The sequence below is a fragment of the Tamandua tetradactyla genome, chromosome 11 (assembly GCF_023851605.1).
Source record: "Tamandua tetradactyla isolate mTamTet1 chromosome 11, mTamTet1.pri, whole genome shotgun sequence".
In the NCBI taxonomy this organism is placed as follows: domain Eukaryota; kingdom Metazoa; phylum Chordata; class Mammalia; order Pilosa; family Myrmecophagidae; genus Tamandua; species Tamandua tetradactyla.
In genome coordinates this window covers 39,820,565-39,826,693 of record NC_135337.1, presented here as the reverse complement: position 1 = coordinate 39,826,693, position 6,129 = coordinate 39,820,565, and the positions used below count along the sequence as shown (strand labels likewise).

At 39.0% G+C, this 6,129-nt stretch overlaps 1 pseudogene; it reads left to right on the top strand.

Annotated features, from left to right (window-relative positions):
* The first annotated feature begins 209 nt into the window (after positions 1 to 209).
* On the top strand, positions 210 to 5,321 carry LOC143649113 (large ribosomal subunit protein uL4 pseudogene; annotated as a pseudogene).
* Positions 5,322 to 6,129: the final 808 nt, after the last annotated feature.

Here is a 6,129-nt window from a genome sequence, read left to right as displayed (position 1 = left end):
TTATGAATCACAGTTATATTTGGTCCACACGCTACAGACAGAGAGAAACAAACGAATTCTTTCTCAGATAAAATGTATTAATGAAAATTGAACATGTACCCAGCGTTCTGGATAGTTCCCCACAGAATACAGTCATGACAAGTTCAAGAAAATAAATGTGAAGCAGAAAAGGTTACATCGGGTCTTGAGGGGTTCTGGTTTTAGTTAAGATGGAGCAGGTACACACCGCTCTGCCTCTCACGCTCAGTAGGACCATGAAACAGAATGCACGCAGCGCATATTTCAAGACTCTGAAAAGTAAATGGTAGCAGGCAGTTTGGGGAAGACTAGAATTCAGAGTACCACCAGCCCAGTGGTGAATTTACCTGAATGCAGTGGATGCAGTCTGAAACCTGGCAGTGGGCTTTGGGGCACAGAAAAGGAGACCTCCAGGAGAAGTGCAGAGAAAATACTGAAATCCCTGTATTTATTCAATTATTTATTTATTTAATTATTTATTTTTCCTTCCTTTTTTTCTTTCTTTCATTTTCTCTCTCTCTCTCTCTCCCTCCCTCCCTCCCTCTCTCTCTCTCTCTCCCTTCCTCCCTCTCTCTCTCTCTCTCTCTCTTTCTTTCTCTCTCTCCTCTTTCTCTCTCTCTCTCTTCCTCTGTCCTCCCACCCTTGACTCGATGTGAGCACAGTCATGGAAAAGTACAGCATAGTAACGTAATTAAAGCCCATCTCTTTGGCCAGAGGACCAAACAGGGAACTGAAAAAGACCAGAGCGATGATAGAGATTATTGATGAACTCCTGGGCTCACCTCTGAGCTATGCATATGTGGATCTGATAATAATCAGCAAACCTTGAGAACTTCAGCATACTGAACTGAACTAAAGTATACCACCACCAAGATTCCAAGCTGACCACTGGATGACCCATATGTGGAACAGATCTGAATGGTGTTGCCAAGATTTCAAAATTTTAGCTGACATTGGAACATGTCAGCCCATGGGAGTTGGGTTGAAATTTGCAACTTGAACCTAACCAGGCTGATTGCCTGCTAAAACAAAAAGACCAACATTCTGCATAGTATTTTAAAAAGACCCAGAATTTCATAACACAATATTCAATATATCTAGGATACGATCCAAAATTATTTCGCATACAAAGAACTATGAAAATCTTAACTTGCATGGGAAAAGACAGTCATCAGAAACCAACACCAGCACCACACAGATGCCAGAATATTGTCAGACTTTAAAGCACCTATTATAAAATACTTCAACAAGCAATCATGAAAACTCTCAAAACAAATGGAAAAATAGAAAGTACCAGCAAAGACGCAAAAGATGTAAAGAAAACCCAAATGGAAATTTTAGAATTGCAAAATAAGGTAACCAAAATTTAAAAATTCGCTAGGTAGTTTCAAAAGAAGAATGGAGATGGCAGAGAAAAGAGTCAAAGAACTTGAAAATATATCAATAGAATTTTCCAATATAAACAACAGAAAAGGAAATTCAAAAGAAAGGTGAACAGAATCTCAGGGATACGTGTGGGATAATAACAAAAGGTCTAATGTTCATGTCATTAGAGTCCCAGAAGGAAAGAAAAAAGAGTGTGGAGCTGAATAATATTTGAAAACTTAATGATGGAAAAATTCCCAAGCTTGGCAGAAGACATAAACTTTGGGATTTAAGAAATTTTTTGAACTCCAAACAAGATCAATCCAAAGAAATCCATGTTCAGACATCATAACTGACCTACGAAAACTGAAAACAAAAAATTCTTGAGAGCAGCCAGAGAACAATGATTCAAATAACTGCAGACTTCTCTTCAGAGCTGTGGCAGCCAGGAGGAAGTGGCACAACATTTTTATATGCTAGAAGAAAAGAACTATCAACTCAAAATTCTATACCCACTAAACATCCTTTAGGAATGATGGTAAAAAAAGACATTCTCACATAAAGGAAAACTAAGATAATCTATTGCCAGCCTTCTCTAAAAGAATTGCTAAAGAAAGTTCTTCAGAGAGAAGGGAAGGAAATATCAGAAAGAAATTTCTTTGTAGTGTTTAATTCATTTATATTTGACATTAATGATATGCTTGCATTTAGGTCTATCATTATATAATTTGTTTCATTTCTCTGTTTTTTTTTTGTTAGTTTCCCATTTTCTGTCTTCTCTTGAGTTTTTGAACATTTTTTAGTATTCCATTTTAGTTCACTATATCTCTTAGTATACTTTTTTCTTTGTATAGTTTTAAAAATTATTTAATTTTAAAATTAATTTCTCTATTGATTATAATACAAAATACTTAATCTCCCACAGTACACTTAAGTATTTTACCCCTTCAAGTGGAATATAGAAACCTACGCCCAATTGGTTCCTTTTATCCTATCCCCTTTATATTATAGTTGTCTTATCTTTTACATCTACATACATTGAAAACCTGATCAATGTTATAATCTTTTGCTTTCAAACATCAAATATATTTTCAAGAACTCAAAAAGAAAATAATTTTGTTATATTTACCCAGAAATTTACTTTCAATTGCTCCTCCTTTATTCCTCAATGAAATTAATTGGTTACCATCTGCCGAGAACCTATTTTGAATCTGTTATGTATCCCGGAAGAGACTATGTTCTTTTAATCCAGTTTTGTGGGTGTGACCTTTTGCTGAAGCTGTTTCCATGGAGATGTGACCTAGCCTGTGCCGGTTTGAATCTGTTGTGTACCCTAGAAAATCCTCATTCAATATTGCTGGGTGGGATTTTTTTCATTGTTTCCATGGAGATGTGACCCACCCAGTTGTGGGTGGTAACTGTTGATTAGATGGTTTCTATGGAGATGCGTCTCAACCCATTCAAATTGGGGTTGCTTACTGGAGCCCTGTAAGAGGGAACCATTTTGGGAAAAGCTGTAGAACCAGCTGAGCCCACAAAGCCAGAGACCTTCGGATTTGTGAAAGGAAGACAACCCCAGAGAAGCCTTTTGAAGTGAGAGAAAGCTGGCAGACACCACCATGTGCCTTCCCAGCTGACAGAGCTGTTACAGATGGTATCAGCCTTTCTTGAGTTAAGGTTGTTGTTGGTGCCTTTATTTGGACCTTTTCATGGCCTTAGAACTGTAAACTTGCAACTTGAGAATTCCCTGTTAAAATCCATTCTGTTTCTGGTATATTGCATTCTGGCAACTTACAAACCAAAACACAGCCCATTCAAGGTGGATCTTAATTCTCTTGCTGGAGTCCTTTATGAGAGGATAAAAAGCAGAAGCATTTTGGAGAGATCTCAGAGACAGAAATGTCCCAGGAGAAACAGGGAAGGACCCACAGAAGCCCGGAGACATTTTGGAGTGTAGGACCAGCAGATGTTACCATGTGACTTTCCTTGTGACAGAGGAATCCTGAATGCCAGCAGCCTTTCCCCAAAGAAGGTATATTCCTCTTGATGCCTTAATTTGGACATTTTCATGGCCTTAAAACAGTAAATTTGTAACCCAATAAATTCCCTTTATAAAAGCTAACCCATTCTAGCAGCTTTAGCAGACCGAAACATGGCACCATTTCCAATATGGCTTCACTCTCCAGCCTCTTGGTGACGAGTTGGTTGTGTTGGATCCCTTCCTTTATGGAGGGGGAAGCAATTTGTCTACCCTGGAATAGAAAAATATTATGGATATGAATTTGCCTTTCCTTCTTATTATTCTCCTGCCAACACCATCATTCATGGACTTACAAAATGCCTTTTACTCTGTCAAAATTGTGATTCTTTTTTTTTTTAACTTTTTTTTATTGTATAGTATAACATACATACAAAGCAAAGAAATAAAAAAGCAATAGTTTTCAAAACACTCTTCAAGCAAGTAGTTACAGGACAGATCCCAGAGTTTGTTGTGGGTACCATATGATCCTTTCATATTTTTCCTTCTAGCTGCTCCAGAACATAGGAGGATAATTGTAACTCTGCACAAGGAATTCATCTCACAATAAAAGAAATGTGGCATAGGATATGTGCTCAGAATCTGTCATCTTACTTTTTCCTGTGGGAGCCCTAGGTTGAGAGTAGCATAGACTTCTCCTCTCCTGACCCTAGCATGTGCTCACCCATTGATATGTGTGTACTCTGAGAAGGGGGAATCATCTGGCAAAAATGTTCCTTTGGCTGCTGTATTCAAGGCTCCCATTAGACCAAATATTGTGAACTTTATTCACACCAGTTTGTACAAAAACAACAGACAGCCCTATGCTCTCAGTGAGTTAACAGGTCAACAAACCAGTGCTGAGTCCTGGCAGAGCTATGAAATGAATTCCCAGAGTTTGAGGTGGTGGGGCTCACCAATCTGGCCAGGGAATATGTGTCATGGAGGCCACATGTTTGCACCAACCAAGACATGGCATCAATGGTAACTTAAAGTAAATACAACACAGAAGCGATATTCTGCCTGCTCTGCCCTGGATGCCTCAGCCTTTCCAGTGCTAGTCATTTCTAAAGGTCATCATATCGAGGAAGTTCCTGATCTTCTTTTGGTGGTTGGAGATAATGTTGAAGGCTATAAGAAGACGAAGAAGGCTGTTTTGCTTCTTAAGAAACTTAAGGCCTGGGATGATATAAAAAAATAAAAGACAGAAAAAAAGTCTATATCTCTCAGCAAATGAGAGCTGGCAAGGGCAAAATGAGAAACCATCATCACATACAGTGGCAGGGGACTGTGCATCATCTATAATAAGGACAATAGCATCAGCAAGGCCTTCAGAAACATCATTGTAATTACTCTGCTTAATGCAAGCAAGCTGAACATTTTGAAACTTGCTCCTGGTAGGCATGTGGAATGTGACTGCATTTGGACTGAAAATGCTTTCCCCAAGTTAGATGACTGTGTGGCACTTGGTGTAAAGCTGCCTCCCTCAAGAGCAACTGCAACCTTCCCATGCACAAGATGATGAATACAGACCTAAGCAGAATCTTGAAAGCCCAGAGATCCAAGGAGCCCTCTGAGCACAACACAGGAAGATTCATTGCAGAGTACCAAAAAAGAATCCACTGAAAAACGTGAGAATCATGTTGAAACTAAACTTATATGCAAAGACTATGAGCTGAAACACCATTCTTCGCCAGTCCAGGTATCACAAACTCAGGGTGGATAAAGCTGTAGCAGTACTAGAGGCCAAATCAGATCAGAAGGGGGTTCCAGGCAAGACACCTACAGTGGGGAAGAGAGGAAAGAAGGTTGTTGGTGTTAAGAAGCCACAGAAGCAAAAGCCTTGGGAAAGAAGGCTGCAGCTACCGAGAAGCCAGCAGAGAAGAAACCTACCACAGAAGAAAAGAAGCCTGACATCTAAATTGCTTATTCCATAAAGCTCAATAATTTTTGAACACTTTATTTTGAATAAAGACCAGATCAAAGAGACAATGAGAAAAAAAAAATCCATGATCTTATCACTTAACCCACTATCCAGAAGGAATTAACCTGCTAGACTGAGAAAATGTCCTACTGAAGGCTCAAATATGTGCCAAATGTGAGACCAGACCCTGTGAAACGATCATGTTCTGTTTTATACAATGTAGTATATGCTTTGTATCAGCATGCAATATATGATACTGTTTGTACAATATCAGGAATATGTGTGTCTTAGTTTTCTGTCTGTTAAAACAATTACCATACAATGGGTTGATTTAAACTATGGGAATTCATTGGCTCATGAATTGAGGCTAGGAGAAGTCCAATCAAGGCATCAACAAGGTCATGCTTTCTCTCCTAAAGACCATGACATTCTGGTGCTGGCTGCCAGCCATCCTTGGTCCTGGCTTTTCTGTCACGTGGAAATGCACATGGTGTTATCTTCTCCACGTTCCAATGGCTTCCAGCTTCTCCCCATGGTTTTCTTTATGTCTGAATTCCATTCTGCTCATAAAAGACTCCAATAATCTGAATTAAAGCCCAACCTGACTCAATTGTGGCACACCTTAACTGAGTTAATATCTTCAAGGTGTCCTATTTACGATGAGTCTACACCCACCAGACTGTAAACTAAGACCAAGAACATGTTCATACAGGGGTACACAAGTCAATCCACCAGAATATGAATCCCAGAATCATGGGTAGAAGCAGTGAAGTAGGGAATTCTTGCTGTTAAATCTAACAATTCT